The sequence below is a fragment of the Macaca thibetana genome, chromosome 5 (genome assembly GCF_024542745.1).
Source record: "Macaca thibetana thibetana isolate TM-01 chromosome 5, ASM2454274v1, whole genome shotgun sequence".
Lineage (NCBI taxonomy): Eukaryota > Metazoa > Chordata > Mammalia > Primates > Cercopithecidae > Macaca > Macaca thibetana.
Genome location: NC_065582.1, coordinates 55,282,061 through 55,299,269, shown reverse-complemented (window position 1 = coordinate 55,299,269; position 17,209 = coordinate 55,282,061). Strand labels below are relative to the sequence as shown.

Here is a 17,209-nt window from a genome sequence, read left to right as displayed (position 1 = left end):
TTAAGTTCCACATATGTACAAACTTTTGTTTAGCTCACCAATGTATCCCAAGCATCTAGGATATAGTCTGACATGTAACAGGTGTTAAATTAGTGACTGGATGAATATATGATGAGATAGATTCTGGTTATTATTATTATTATTATTATTATTATTATTATAATACTTTGAGTTCTAGGGTACATGTGCATAATGTGCAGGTTTGTTACATATGTATACTTGTGCCATGTTGGTGTGCTGCAGCCATCAACTCGTCAGCACACCAGGATTCTGGTTATTTTCTGTACTGCTGAAGTGTTAGGGGTTTTTTTCTCCTTGAGCGTTTCCAATTATTTGCTCTTCTGTATATTTTGTCATAAACATAACAGAGGTCAGTTTAAAATATCTATTGAGATGTATTTTACAGGCATTAAGAGGAGCAGGACAAATTCTTGGGGAAACTTTGCAGCACAGGACAGGAGTCTGAACAGCTATCAGAGCTGTTTTAGGTAGAAAGCAAACAGTAATGCTGTGGTCAAGGCCTGTTCTTGCTTTTAGGTTTTCCTGTAATGCTAGTCATTCACATTCACAGTCCTCTTCAAGAAGAGTGAACTCTCTGTGTCAATTTTAGACAACCAGAGAGGCTTAAAACAAAAAATGATTGATTCTTTATCCTTTTTTTTATTCCAATAATGCATTGTTCCTTTTATTTTATTGTCCATTATCCTTAACATATTCAGCATTAGAATTTCAGTTACGAATCTCCAGTGTGTATTTCAAAAATTCAAATAACTGATACTTTGATCAAATTTTCTTTTTTTTTTTTTTTTTTTTTTTTTTTTTTGAGTTTTATCTGCTTTTAATGCTGGATAAAATCCAAGAGCGTTTAGCACATCTTCATTTGACACATGAAGAAGTGGAGACTTAGCTCCCTGCGGATGACCCTGAGCATGTTTCTCATGCCTTCACTCCAGCTTCACGCAGTGCACTTGCACTTCTCCACGTGTTCACCCCACACAGGCATTTCAGAATCCATTGGTTTGAACCGGTTTGTGTGTTCTGCAAATGAGATGATTGATGACACCCATCCTCTTGCAGTTGCCTGGGCTTGTCATCTTAGCCTTGCCCTGTGACTACCCTCATTCTCACCATGGCCACTCAATCCACTGCCAAGCCCTGTAGCCCCTCCTCTTGCTGTGTTGCTCACAGTTCTTGCTTCCTGTCGGTCTCCACTAAAACTTCCTCAGGTCAGGCCCTCACAATTTCTTTCTTGACTAATTGTATTTTCACAGCAATGAAACTGCTGTTCTCTGCACCTTTATTTATTTATTTTTTTTTTAATTTATTTATTATTATTATACTTTAAGTTGTAGGGTACATGTGCATAACGTGCAGGTTTGTTACATATGTATACTTGTGCCATGTTGGTGTGCTGCACCCATCAACTCGTCATTTACATCAGGTATAACTCCCAATGCAATCCCTCCCCCCTCCCCCCTCCCCATGATAGGCCCCGGTGTGTGATGTTCCCCTTCCTGAGTCCGAGTGATCTCATTGTTCAGTTCCCACCTATGAGTGAGAACATGCGGTGTTTGGTTTTCTGTTCTTGTGATAGTTTGCTAAGAATGATGGATTCCAGCTGCATCCAAGTCCCTACAAAGGACTCAAACTCATCCTTTTTTATGGCTGCATAGTATTCCATGGTGTATATGTGCCACATTTTCTTAATCCAATCTGTCACTGATGGACATTTGGGTTGATTCCAAGTCTTTGCTATTGTGAATAGTGCTGCAATAAACATACGTGTGCATGTGTCTTTATAGCAGCATAATTTATAATCCTTTGGGTATATACCCAGTAATGGGATGGCTGGGTCATATGGTACATCTAGTTCTAGATCCTTGAGGAATCGCCATACTGTTTTCCATAATGGTTGAACTAGTTTACAATCCCACCAACAGTGTAAAAGTGTTCCTATTTCTCCACATCCTCTCCAGCACCTGTTGTTTCCTGACTTTTTAATGATTGCCATTCTAACTGGTGTGAGATGGTATCTCATTGTGGTTTTGATTTGCATTTCTCTGATGGCCAGTGATGATGAGCATTTTTTCATGTGTCTGTTGGCTGTATGAATGTCTTCTTTTGAGAAATGTCTGTTCATGTCCTTTGCCCACTTTTTGATGGGGTTGTTTGTTTTTTTTCTTGTAAATTTGTTTGAGTTCTTTGTAGGTTCTGGATATTAGCCCTTTGTCAGATGAGTAGATTGCAAAAATTTTCTCCCATTCTGTAGGTTACCTGTTCACTCTGATGGTAGTGTCTTTTGCTGTGCAGAAGCTCTTTAGTTTAATGAGATCCCATTTGTCAATTTTGGCTTTTGCTGCCGTTGCTTTTGGTGCTTTAGACATGAAATCTTTGCCCATGCCTATGTCCTGAATGGTACTACCTAGGTTTTCCTCTAGGATTTTTATGGTATTAGGTCTAACATTTAAGTCTCTAATCCATCTTGAATTAATTTTCGTATAAGGAGTAAGGAAAGGATCCAGTTTCAGCTTTCTACTTATGGCTAGCCAATTTTCCCAGCACCATTTATTAAATAGGGAATCCTTTCCCCATTTCTTGTTTCTCTCAGGTTTGTCAAAGATCAAATGGCTGTAGATGTGTGGTATTATTTCTGAGGACTCTGTTCTGTTCCATTGGTCTATATCTCTGTTTTGGTACCAGTACCATGCTGTTTTGGTTACTGTAGCCTTGTAGTATAGTTTGAAGTCAGGTAGCGTGATGCCTCCAGCTTTGTTCTTTTGACTTAGGATTGTCTTGGAGATGCGGGCTCTTTTTTGGTTCCATATGAACTTTAAAGCAGTTTTTTCCAATTCTGTGAAGAAACTCATTGGTAGCTTGATGGGGATGGCATTGAATCTATAAATAACCTTGGGCAGTATGGCCATTTTCACAATATTGATTCTTCCTATCCATGAGCATGGTATGTTCTTCCATTTGTTTGTGTCCTCTTTGATTTCATTGAGCAGTGGTTTGTAGTTCTCCTTGAAGAGGTCCTTTACATCCCTTGTAAGTTGGATTCCTAGGTATTTTATTCTCTTTGAAGCAATTGTGAATGGAAGTTCATTCCTGATTTGGCTCTCTGTTTGTCTGTTACTGGTGTATAAGAATGCTTGTGATTTTTGCACATTAATTTTGTATCCTGAGACTTTGCTGAAGTTGCTTATCAGCTTAAGGAGATTTTGGGCTGAGACAATGGGGTTTTCTAAATATACAATCATGTCATCTGCAAACAGGGACAATTTGACTTCTTCTTTTCCTAACTGAATACTCTTGATTTCTTTCTCTTGCCTGATTGCCCTAGCCAGAACTTCCAACACTATGTTGAATAGGAGCGGTGAGAGAGGGCATCCCTGTCTTGTGCCAGTTTTCAAAGGGAATTTTTCCAGTTTTTGCCCATTCAGTATGATATTGGCTGTGGGTTTGTCATAAATAGCTCTTATTATTTTGAGGTACGTTCCATCAATACCGAATTTATTGAGCGTTTTTAGCATGAAGGGCTGTTGAATTTTGTCAAAAGCCTTTTCTGCATCTATTGAGATAATCATGTGGTTCTTGTCTTTGGTTCTGTTTATATGCTGGATTATGTTTATTGATTTGCGAATGTTGAACCAGCCTTGCATCCCAGGGATGAAGCCCACTTGATCATGGTGGATAAGCTTTTTGATGTGCTGCTGAATCCGGTTTGCCAGTATTTTATTGAGGATTTTTGCATCGATGTTCATCAGGGATATTGGTCTAAAATTCTCTTTTTTTGTTGTGTCTCTGCCAGGCTTTGGTATCAGGATGATGTTGGCCTCATAAAATGAGTTAGGGAGGATTCCCTCTTTTTCTATTGATTGGAATAGTTTCAGAAGGAATGGTACCAACTCCTCTTTGTACCTCTGGTAGAATTCAGCTGTGAATCCATCTGGTCCTGGACTTTTTTTGGTTGGTAGGCTATTAATTGTTGCCTCAATTTCAGAGCCTGCTATTGATCTATTCAGGGATTCAACTTCTTCCTGGTTTAGTCTTGGAAGAGTGTGAGTGTCCAGGAAATTATCCATTTCTTCTAGATTTTCCAGTTTATTTGCGTAGAGGTGTTTATAGTATTCTCTGATGGTAGTTTGTATTTCTGTGGGGTCGGTGGTGATATCCCCTTGATCATTTTTAATTGCGTCGATTTGATTCTTCTCTCTTTTCTTCTTTATTAGTCTGGCTAGTGGTCTGTCAATTTTGTTGATCTTTTCAAAAAACCAACTCCTGGATTCATTGATTTTTTGGAGGGTTTTTTGTGTCTCTATCTCCTTCAGTTCTGCTCTGATCTTAGTTATTTCTTGCCTTCTGCTAGCTTTCGAATGTGTTTGCTCTTGCTTCTCTAGTTCTTTTAATTGCGATGTTAGAGTGTCAATTTTACATCTTTCCTGCTTTCTCTTGTGTGCATTTAGTGCTATAAATTTCCCTCTACACACTGCTTTAAATGTGTCCCAGAGATTCTGGTATGTTGTATCTTTGTTCTCATTGGTTTCAAAGAACATCTTTATTTCTGCCTTCATTTCGTTATGTACCCAGTAGTCATTCAGGAGCAGGTTGTTCAGTTTCCATGTAGTTGAGCGGTTTTGAGTGAGTTTCTTAGTCCTGAGTTCTAGTTTGATTGCACTGTGGTCTGAGAGACAGTTTGTTATAATTTCTGTTCTTGTACATTTGCTGAGGAGTGCTTTACTTCCAATTACGTGGTCAATTTTGGAGTAAGTATGATGTGGTGCTGAGAAGAATGTATATTCTGTTGATTTGGGGTGGAGAGTTCTATAGATGTCTATTAGGTCTGCTTGCTGCAGAGATGAGTTCAATTCCTGGATATCCTTGTTAACTTTCTGTCTCGTTGATCTGTCTAATGTTGACAGTGGAGTGTTGAAGTCTCCCATTATTATTGTATGGGAGTCTAAGTCTCTTTGTAAGTCTCTAAGGACTTGCTTTATGAATCTGGGTGCTCCTGTATTGGGTGCATATATATTTAGGATAGTTAGCTCTTCCTGTTGAATTGATCCCTTTACCATTATGTAATGGCCTTCTTTGTCTCTTTTGATCTTTGATGGTTTAAAGTCTGTTTTATCAGAGACTAGTATTGCAACCCCTGCTTTTTTTTGTTCTCCATTTGCTTGGTAAATCTTCCTCCATCCCTTTATTTTGAGCCTATGTATGTCTCTGCGTGTGAGATGGGTCTCCTGAATACAGCAGACTGATGGGTCTTGACTCTTTATCCAGTTTGCCAGTTCTGTGTCTTTTAATTGGAGCATTTAGTCCATTTACATTTAAGGTTAATATTGTTATGTGTGAACTTGATCCTGCCATTATGATATTAACTGGTTATTTTGCTCATTAGTTGATGCAGTTTCTTCCTAGCCTCAATGGTCTTTACATTTTGGCATGTTTTTGCAATGGCTGGTACCGGTTGTTCCTTTCCATGTTTAGTGCTTCCTTCAGGATCTCTTGTAAGGCAGGCCTAGTGGTGACAAAATCTCTAAGCATTTGCTTCTCTGTAAAGGATTTTATTTCTCCTTCACTTATGAAACTTAGTTTGGCTGGATATGAAATTCTGGGTTTAAAATTCTTTTCTTTAAGAATGTTGAATATTGGCCCCCACTCTCTTCTGGCTTGTAGAGTTTCTGCTGAGAGATCTGCTGTTAGTCTGATGGGCTTCCCTTTGTGGGTAACCCGACCTTTCTCTCTGGCTGCCCTTAAGATTTTTTCCTTCATTTCAACTTTGGTGAATCTGGCAATTATGTGTCTTGGAGTTGCTCTTCTCGAGGAGTATCTTTGTGGCGTTCTCTGTATTTCCTGGATTTGAATGTTGGCCTGCCCTACTAGGTTGGGGAAGTTCTCCTAGATGATATCCTGAAGAGTGTTTTCCAACTTGGTTCCATTTTCCCCCTCACTTTCAGGCACCCCAATCAGACGTAGATTTGGTCTTTTTACATAATCCCATACTTCTTGCAGGCTTTGTTCGTTTCTTTTTCTTCTTTTTTCTTTTGGTTTCTCTTCTCGCTTCATTTCATTCATTTGATCCTCAATCGCTGATACTCTTTCTTCCAGTTGATCGAGTCGGTTACTGAAGCTTGTGCATTTGTCACGTATTTCTCGTGTCATGGTTTTCATCTCTTTCATTTCGTTTAGGACCTTCTTTGCATTAATTACTCTAGCCATCAATTCTTCCACTTTTTTTTCAAGATTTTTAGTTTCTTTGCGCTGGGTACGTAATTCCTCCTTTAGCTCTGAGAAATTTGATGGACTGAAGCCTTCTTCTCTCATCTCGTCAAAGTCATTCTCCGTCCAGCTTTGATCCGTTGCTGGTGATGAGCTGCGCTCCTTTGCCGGGGGAGATGCGCTCTTATTTTTTGAATTTCCAGCTTTTCTGCCCTGCTTTTTCCCCATCTTTGTGGTTTTATCTGCCTCTGGTCTTTGATGATTGTGATGTACTGATGGGGTTTTGGTGTAGGTGTCCTTCCTGTTTGATAGTTTTCCTTCTAACAGTCAGGACCCTCAGCTGTAGGTCTGTTGGAGATTGCTTGAGGTCCACTCCAGACCCTGTTTGCCTGGGTATCAGCAGCAGAGGCTGCAGAAGATAGAATATTTCTGAACAGCGAGTGTACCTGTCTGATTCTTGCTTTGGAAGCTTCCTCTCAGGGGTGTACTCCTCCCTGTGAGGTGTGGGGTGTCAGACTGCCCCTAGTGGGGGATGTCTCCCAGTTAGGCTACTCAGGGGTCAGGGACCCGCTTGAGCTGGGAGTCTGTCCCTTCTCAGATCTCAACCTCCGTGTTGGGAGATCCACTGCTCTCTTCAAAGCTGTCAGACAGAGTCGTTTGCGTCTGTGCAGAGGTGTCTGTGTGTCTTAGTTTACTGTGCCCTGTCCCCAGAGGTGGAGTCTACAGAGACAGGCAGGTTTCCTTGAGCTGCTGTGAGCTCCACCCAGTTCGAGCTTCCCAGCAGCTTTGTTTACCTACTTAAGCCTCAGCAATGGCGGGCGCCCCTCCCCCAGCCTCGCTGCTGCCTTGCCGGTAGATCACAGACTGCTGCGCTAGCAACGAGGGAGGCTCCGTGGGTGTGGGACCCTCCCGGCCAGGTGTGGGATATGATCTCCTGGTGTGCCTGTTTCCTAAAGCGCAGTATTGGGGTGGGAGTTACCCGATTTTCCAGGTGTTGTGTGTCTCAGTTCCCCTGGCTAGGAAAAGGGACTCCCTTCCCCCTTGCGCTTCCCAGGTGAGGCAATGCCTCGCCCTGCTTCAGCTCTCGCTGGTCGGGCTGCAGCAGCTGACCAGCTCCGATCGTCCGGCACTCCCCAGTGAGATGAACCCAGTACCTCAGTTGAAAATGCAGAAATCACCGGTCTTCTGTGTCGCTCGCGCTGGGAGTTGGAGACTGGAGCTGCTCCTATTCGGCCATCTTGCTCCGCCCCCTCTCCAAATTTTCAACTTGTATATCAGAGCATTAAGGATGTTAGCTGAAGTCTGTTCTCTCTCTAACCCCATATAATACAAACACACATATGCACACACACATGTAAATATATATAAATGTAAAAAAATCATATATAAATATATGAAATAAATGTGTGTATATACATAAATATATAAAATGTGTGTATACATAAATATATAAAACATATGTGTGCATATAAAAATATATAAAGTGTGTGTGTGTGTGTGTGTGTGCTTAACACTTTAGGAAAAAACATAATGCTTTCTTCTCAAAAGAAGACTCAGATTTTTAAATACAAATCCCATTCCTTTGAAGAAGGGTTAATTGTATTTCCTATTTGAAATTTAAAGTGAAATCACCTATTAAGAAGAACAATACTTTTCCTTCAAATAAAATACAATTCTTACAAAAATATACTTGAATAAATCTAAATATACTTGAATAAATCAAAGTATCAGTTATTTGAATTTTTGAAATACACACTGGAGATTCGTAACTGAAATTCTAATGCTGAATATGTTAAGGATAATGGACAATAAAATAAAAGGAACAATGCATTATTGGAATAAAAACAGTAAATGAACTAATTACCTTCTTCTTTTATTAAAGATTAGTAGACGTCCCAGGGAGCACTAAGCTTAAATTTGAACAAATTATTGAAACTTGACCAGCAATTTGAATGGAAACTGTATGTGTGGAAAATTATATAACGTAAAAAGGTATCATTTATTTGTACTTTTTGGGGAACTATGTGGCAGTTTTTATGACATATATTTTTGCATTATTACCTACTGCAACAAATCAGAGGGATATAATGCTTCATGCAGGGTGACAACACTGTGAGACAGCAGTCATAAATAACAGAAGTGAAAGCACACTTTCGACTTTTGAATAACATGTCTTTCCACTGATTCAGAGTAAGCATCAAAGCTCTGCTTTGAGAAATCCTATCTTTGAACTACTCTATATGGAGTAGAGTAAATATGGCCTTATCTGGGTTCCGTTTTCAAATAAAAGTTAAAATAAAAATGAAATCATCCATGCATTTCTAAATCAAGCTATGTCATATTATCCTCTCACCTTTCTTCTTTTTCACCAATGTACCATGAATTGAAGGTTATTTTTGTGGTCATAAAGTCATATTTATGAAATGCAAAATATCAAAGAAGGAACTCCATAAGTTGGGCTAAAGGTTATTTTTAAAACACAGCAAATAAAAATAAACAACAAAATTTTATATTTTAATTTTCTTTGTCAAAAATTCAAACATGCTAAAATAGTATTTTAGCAGTCTCTAATTGTTTTTATATAGACTTTTAGATAATTACTTATCTACGGGAAGTTCTAGAAGGAACCATAGTTTCACAATTCTATGAAAAATTTTGTTCATACTTCTAATTCTCCGTAAATTATTGTTGTATATTTCAATTTTTGCCATTTCTTGAAGCTAGAGTTTTCAAACCCCTCTCATGCATATGAAAACCTACTGAATTTGAGATCAATGTATACAGCTACTTATTAAGCATCTACAACTTGGATTCCTTAAAGGAACCCGAAATCCAACTACATATCTGGGCCCATTATCTTTTCAATCAAACCAATCTTTGTTCTCTCATCTGTCCAGATATTAAAGCCAAAATCTAAAAAGGTGCAGCCAATCCTTGCCAAATTATCTTTCCTTGATAGCCCCATATTTAGTCTCATATCAAGTCCTGCCAATATCATCAATGTATTTAAGAACTTCTCTCCATCTCCATTCTTACTACTTGTATCCAAACTATCATCCATTTTTTTTTTCTGTATTGATCCAACATCCTCCTACATTCCTACATTTATTTTTACCCTTTTCACCTTCTTTCATATATTATAGCTGGAGCAATATTTTCAAAATGACAACCCGAACATGTCCCTTCGGTGTATAAAAACGTTAAGCTGATCTCACTGTTATTAGCATAACCCCCCAAATTGTTACATACAAGATTTTGCACAATATGGTAACTGACAAATTATGTCTCCTCGTTATAGGTTACTATAATGCTCCAGTTTTTCTTAATAAAATATATGGACATGTACACATACATACCTATGTGCTTGCCTCTCATCTCTTTCACTTAAGATTATGAGGACAGAGAGCTTGCAGTTCTGACCCTAGCCTGCTTTTTCCAGCCTCTAGCCCAATTGGTTCTGAATTAATAAATGAATCACAAAAACACAGAGAGGAAAATTACCAGGCTATGCATAAAGGAAAAAGCAAAAATAAGATAGCAATGGTTAATTTTCATAGCCTTAACTAAGAGGAAATGAATGACAACTGAACAAAAGTAACTTGGTGATGAGAAATTCATTTATTCATTTACCCTTGAACTCAAAATACATTTCCTGAGAGTAAATAGTGTTTCAGAAACTCAGTTGCCAAAAAAGAACTCATTCACTAGTGTAGCACATAACTTATAAATACATCATTGAATTGAAGTGAGAGATGTTTTAATGGAGAAATTCAGAAGAGACATCGAAAGCATAAATGAGAATAAGGGAATCCTACATAGGATTTTATAAATGTTTAAGAATTTGACCTTTTGCACATTTTTTTTTTTCCTTTTTTTTTTTTTTTGAGACGGAGTCTCGCTGTGTCTCCCAGGCTGGAGTGCAGTGGCGTGATCTCGGCTCACTGCAAGCTCCGCCTCCCGGGTTCACGCCATTCTCCCGCCTCAGCTTCCCAAGTAGCTGAGACTACAGGCGCCCGCCACCACGCCCGGCTAGTTTTTTTTTTTGTATTTTTAGTAGAGACGGGGTTTCACCATCTTAGCCAGGATAGTCTCGAACTCCTTACCTCGTGATCCACCCGCCTCGGCCTCCCAAAGTGCTGGGATTACAGGCTTGAGCCACCGCGCCCGGCCGACCTTTTGCACATTAATTTTGTATCCTGAGACTTTGCTGAAGTTGCTTATCAGCTTAAGGAGATTTTGGGCTGAGACAATGGGATTCGTATACATCAGTAACAGAGAAACAGACAACCAAATCATGAATGAACTTCCATTCACAATTGCTTCAAAGAGAATAAAATACCTAGGAATCCAACTTACAAGGGATGTAAAGGACATCTTCAAGGAGAACTACAAACCACTGCTCAGTGAAATAAAAGAGGACACAAACAAATGGAAGAACATACCATGCTCATGGATAGGAAGAATCAATATCATGAAAATGGCCATACTGCCCAAGGTAATTTATAGATTCAATGCCATCCCCATCAAGCTACCAATGAGTTTCTTCACAGAATTGGAAAAACCTGCTTTAAAGTTCATATGGAACCAAAAAAGACCCCGCATCTCCAAGACAATCCTAAGTCAAAAGAACAAAGCTGGAGGCATCACACTACCTGACTTCAAACTATACTACAAGGCTACAGTAACCAAAACAGCATGGTACTGGTACCAAAACAGAGATATAGACCAATGGAACAGAACAGAGTCCTCAGAAATAATACCACACATCTACAGCCATCTGATCTTTGACAAACCTGCGAGAAACAAGAAATGGGGAAAGGATTCCCTATTGAATAAATGGTGCTGGGAAAATTGGCTAGCCATAAGTAGAAAGCTGAAACTGGATCCTTTCCTTACTCCTTATACGAAAATTAATTCAAGATGGATTAGAGACTTAAATGTTAGACCTAATACCATAAAAACCCTAGAGGAAAACCTAGGTAGTACCATTCAGGACATAGGCATGGGCAAAGACTTCATGTCTAAAATACCAAAAGCAACGGCAGCAAAAGCCAAAATTGGCAAATGGGATCTCATTAAACTAAAGAGCTTCTGCACAGCAAAAGAAACTACCATCAGAGTGAACAGGTAACCTACAGAATGGGAGAAAATTTTTGCAATCTACTCATCTGACAAAGGGCTAATATCCAGAACCTACAAAGAACTCAAACAAATTTACAAGAAAAAAACAAACAACCCCATCAAAATGTGGGCAAAGGATATGAACAGACATTTCTCAAAAGAAGACATTCATACAGCCAACAGACACATGAAAAAATGCTCATCATCACTGGCCATCAGAGAAATGCAAATCAAAACCACAATGAGATACCATGTCACACCAGTTAGAATGGCGATCATTAAAAAGTCAGGAAACAACAGGTGCTGGAGAGGATGTGGAGAAATAGGAACACTTTTACACTGTTGGTGGGATTGTAAACTAGTTCAACCATTATGGAAAACAGTATGGCGATTCCTCAAGGATCTAGAACTAGATGTACCATATGACCCAGCCAACCCATTACTGGGTATATACCCAAAGGATTATAAATCATGCTGCTATAAAGACACATGCACACGTATGTTTATTGTGGCACTATTCACAATAGCGAAGACTTGGAATCAACCCAAATGTCCATCAGTGACAAACTGGATTAAGAAAATGTGGCACATATACACCATGGAATACTATGCAGCCATCAAAAAGGATGAGTTTGTGTCCTTTGTAGGGACATGGATGCAGCTGGAAACCATCATTCTTAGCAAACTATCACAAGAACAGAAAACCAAACACCGCATGTTCTCACTCATAGGTGGGAACTGAACAATGAGATCACTTGGACTCGGGAAGGGGAACATCACACACCAGGGCCTATCATAGGGAGGAGGGAGGGGGGGGGGGGGAGGGGGGGGGGGGGAGGGACTGCATTGGGAGTTATACCTGATGTAAATGACGAGTTGATGGGTGCTGACGAGTTGATGGGTGCAACACAGCAACATGGCACAAGTATACATATGTAACAAACCTGCACGTTATGCACATGTACCCTAGAACTTAAAGTATAATAATAATAATAATAATAAATAAATAAATAAAAGAAAAAAAAAAAAAGAAAAGAAATTGACCATAGAAATTTTCTAGTTAATACTGTATAAAAAATCCTGAACGTTTGGTATAGAAAACTATAAATATTTATAAGTAGAGAAATGATTCAGTAAAGTATGCTCTGGTCATAGTAAGAAATACTCTGGAACCATTATACACAGCAAGATAGATGGGTAGTACTGACCTGGAAATATATCAATGGCATTTTGCTCAACATAAAAGAGAAAGTTGCAAAATAAAATATACGAGCATATGTGTGCAGAAATCGTGTGAATGCAATTTAAATGGTCTAAAAGCTAAACATTACATGTACCAAAATGCTAACAATGGTTAACTCTGAGGAGAAGATTTACATGGCAAATGAGATAATCTAAAGGAAACTTTCTAATTATTGCATGCTATATATTATGTTCTTATTTGTGTTTCAGTATATGCATTGTTTTTGCTTTTGTATTTGTTAAAAAATTGTTCTAAAAATAAGTTAAAGGTGCTCACCTATTGGGTTAGATATAAAGGGACGAGTTTATCATTTGTAGATTTGACTTTTGCCCACATTTGTTCTGTACTGTCCTATGGCTATCTAGTTATCTCTTTATGTGCCCAGTGGGATAGAAAACAAAAACAAAAACTACTTGCAGTTTCAGAAACACCATGACATTGAATACTACGTTGTTTGAACATAAGAATGAGACTGAGAGGTGACAACATGCTAGCAGCCCTGGCTCTCAGCACCTTCTCGGCCTTGGCATCCACTCTGGCCGACTTGAGCCCTTCAGCCCGCCTCTGCACTGTGGGAGCCCCTCTCTGGGCTGGCCGAGTTGGCAGCGGGCTCCCTCTGCTTATAGGGAAGTGTGGAGGGAGAGGCTGGCGGTGGGGGGATCCAGGGCAGTGTGCAGAGCTCACGGGCCAGCGTGAGTTCTGGGTGGGTGCTGGCTCGGTGGGCCTCACACTAGGAGCAGCCGGCGGGCAGCATTGGCCCTGGGCAGTGAGAGGCTTAGCACCTGGGCCAGCAACTGTGGAGGGGACGCTGGGTCCCACAGCACTGCCAGTCCACCCATGCCATGCTTGAATTCTCACCAGGCCTGAGCTGCCTCCCTGAGGTGCAGGGCTTGGGACCTGCAGCCCACCATGCCTGAACCCCCAGTGGTGTGTTCCCAGGCTGCCCGAGCCTCCCCGACAGGCACCATCCCCTGATCCCCGGCACCTGGTGCTATCCACCGCCCAAGGGCTGAGGAGTGCCAGGGCAACTAATGGGACTGACAGGCAGCTACACCCATGGCCAGGCCAGGACGGGCACGGCATCCATTAGGTGAAGCCAGCTGGGCTCCTGAATAGGGTAGGGACTTGTAGAAATTTTATGTCTAGCTGGAGGATTGTATATGCACCAATCAGCACTCCGTGTCTTGCTCAGGGTTTGTGGATGCACCAATCAGCACTCTGTATCTAGCTAATCTGGTGGGGACTTGGAGAACTTCTATGTCTAGCTGGAGGATTGTAAATGTACCAATCAGCACTTTGTGTCTAGCTCAAGGATTGTAAATGCACCAATCAGCACCCTGTGTCTAGCTCAAGGTTTGTAAATGCACCAATCAGTGCTCTGTGTCTAGCTAATCTAGTGGGGACTTGGAGAACTTATGTGTCTAGCTAAAGGATTGTAAATGCACCAATCACCACTCTATGTCTAGCTCAGGGATTGTAAACGCACCAATCAGCACCCTGTGAGAAGGTACCAAACAGCTCTCTGTAAAACAGACCAATCAGCTCTGTGTAAAATGAACTAATTGGCACTCTGTAAAATGGATCAATCAGCAGGATGTGGGTGGGGCCGGATAAGGGAATAAAAGCAGGCTGCCGGAGCCCGCAGCCACAACTTGCTTGGGTCCACTTGCATGCTGTGGAAGCTTTGTTCTTTTGCTCTTTGCAATAAATCTTTCTGCTGCTCAGTCTGGGTCTGTACTGCTTTTATGAGCTGTAACACTCACCGGGAAGGTCTGCAGCAAGACCACGAACCCACCAGGGAGGAATGAGTAACTCCAGACCACGAACCCACCAGGAGGAATGAATAACTCCAGATGGGAGGAACAAACAACTCCAGATGTGCCTCCTTAAAAGCTGTGACATTCACCATGAAGGTCTGCAGCTTCACTCCTGAAGTCAGTGAGACCACGAACCCACCAGAAGGAGGAAACTCCAAACACATCTGAATATCAGAAGGAACAAACCGCGGACACACCATCTTTAAAAACTATAACACTCACCATGAGTTTCCATGGCTTCATTCTTGAAGTCAGTGAGACCAAGAACCCACCAATACCGGACACAAGACCATTAAATAATTTTTTTTCAATAAAGAAATAGTTACTTGAACCATAATAAAGTAGGCTATAGGTCATTAAAAGGCAATGTAAACTTTTTTTGTAATACATTTTTATCCCCGAAGTTGAAATATATAATTAAGTGCTAAAACTGAAGACTAAATGTTATGAAATTAATTAATATAAAGTTTGGTTTATGTTTAGAGAGTAAAAGATTTTTACGAGAGGACAAATACAGACTCCGGGAGGAAGTGGCACTGTCAGTCTGCGGCACTCATGGGATGCTTAACGTGGAGCTACAGGAGGCCTTGAGCAGCAGCAGCAGGAAGGAGGCTCACCCGCCAACCACATCATGGGAAGCAAAGCCAGGAAAGAAGCTCCCACTGAACATGGCTGACTCGAGGCGACGGTGCATCTTGATGGGCATTTATCCTCATGAACCCAAACACAAGAAGAAGGTTAATAGAGGTGCTACTGCGGCCCAAACTTGTTACCTTATGGAAGACATCAGGTTTCTCCTCCAAAAATTCATCTTCAACAAGGTCCGGGAATACAAGGAATCTGTCTGGAAGCCCTGGAAGGCCTATGGGAAGAGCGAGCGGAACACCAAGGAACATGTAAAGGACAATAAGGTTGACCACAAACATGACCATATCATCAAGGAATGGTACCCCACATTCATTGACGCCTGGGGGGACCTGGGTGGCGCTGCCTTCTCCATGTGCTTCCTCTTTTCCACTTTCCCCTGGACTGAAGTCCCATGTAGAGACCATTCAGCTGTGCTGCGGGCTGGCAGTGGAGTTCATGCATTACGTGATCGCTCCCTGTGCCCTAAGCAAGGTCTTCGTGCCCATCAAAGGCATTTACTACCAGGCTGAGGTGCTGCTACAGCCCATTATATGGATCACCCCCTATACTTTCTCCCACCACCACCAGACAGACATGGACTCCAGAGTCACGGCCACCTTCACCTAGTTCTACACCACCCTACTGGGCTTCATCGATGAACTTCAGCCTCTATCAGTCACTCAACGTTCACTATTCCCTCAAGCTGAGGGTCAGGCCCAAGCAGAGGCGAAGGCCAGTGATGGTACCTACGCGCTGGACTCGGAGAGGCCAGTGGAGAAACTGGAGGCCCTCAGTGTGAGCCTGGCCCACGCTGCGGTGCTTGCCACAGAGGAAGAGGCCGAAGTGGATGAGTTTCCCACCGATGGGGAGTTGGCGGTGCAGAAGGAGAACCTTAGGAAGGAGCTGGAGGTGCAGGAGCACCACAAGAAGCTTTCTGAGGGCTTAAAGTTTTTACTTAACTGACAGGTGTCCCCTGAAGCCCTAGCCTTCGTCATCAGGAGTTTTTGGGAAGACATATCCTGGCAAAAGCCTTTGTGCATCAGTCTCAGGTATGCAGCACCCACCAGATTGTCGACTGGCCTGGGCAGCAGACGTCAGTTATTAGCAGGCACTATGTGGAGCCCCAGTAGGTGTTTGACTCCATGAATGCTAGACTGCACTTCCCTGGAGCAGAGTACTTTCCTGCAATGCAGCTATCCCCACACCCTTCACCCTTTGTGACTGAGGAGGAAGGAGATTACATCCCACCTGAGAAGCTGAAGCTTCTGGCTCTGCAGCTGGGAGAGGACCCAGGAAACTTGAATGAGTCAGAAGAGGAGGAGGAGGAGGAAGACAACCAAGGTGATGATGATGAAGGGGGAGTAAACAAAGAGGAGGGTAGTTTGGAGCAGCTGCTGACTCAGGAGGAGGAGATCGAGGCCAAGCTCCTGATTGTTATGATGAAGAAGCCGGAGAAGTACCTGCACCAGAAGATCATGTTTGACAAAAGGCAGAAAAGCCAAGAGGCCAAAAAGCTACCAGAGTAGCAGAAAGCCCATGATGAGGCAGTGAGATGTGAGAAGAAAGCAGAGAAGTCAAGGCTGGTTTGAGTGCCAGTGGCCCCTCAGAGGGCCGAGGCCAACTCCCCAGCAGCTGAATGTGGCAGAGGCAGGTCAGAGCACCTAAATGTGGTGACAGATCAGAGTCGCTTCTCTTCACTTCTTCCTTCCTCCAGCCAGTCCTGACCCCTCATGCTCACTGACTAGCCTGGTGGGGAGACCTGACTTCCTTTGGATGGAGCTCCCCTGCTGGTTCGTGGGCAGAAAAGAGGCCTCTGTGCCCAGCCTGATTCTGTGCTCCCAGAAGCCAGGGACACGAGGTGCAGGGGCCTGACCAGGCCCTCACATGCTGTACCCATTCATCTTGGCTTTCCACGGCTCCCTCCCACAAAGTGTGTCCCATGATTCTCAGGCTGTGATGGGTTGAGGGTGTGGGTAGCAATTGTGATTAAACGACTGGACTTTTGCAGCCAATTGCGAAGAAAAGAAATAGATTCACTAAAAGTAAGTCATTTAATTTATTCACTCAATTAATTTAATTAATTCATTTCCCTGTTATTGAAGTATAACAAACCTGTAGCATATTGTACATTTTTAAAGAATAGAGTACAATAAAAGTTTTAAAAATCTAAGCACCTATATAA

At 41.7% G+C, this 17,209-nt stretch overlaps 1 pseudogene; it reads left to right on the top strand.

Annotated features, from left to right (window-relative positions):
- LOC126954395 (pescadillo homolog) overlaps positions 1-16,616 on the top strand; it is a 96,027-nt pseudogene extending 79,411 nt beyond the window's left edge.
- The last annotated feature ends 593 nt before the right edge of the window (positions 16,617-17,209 follow it).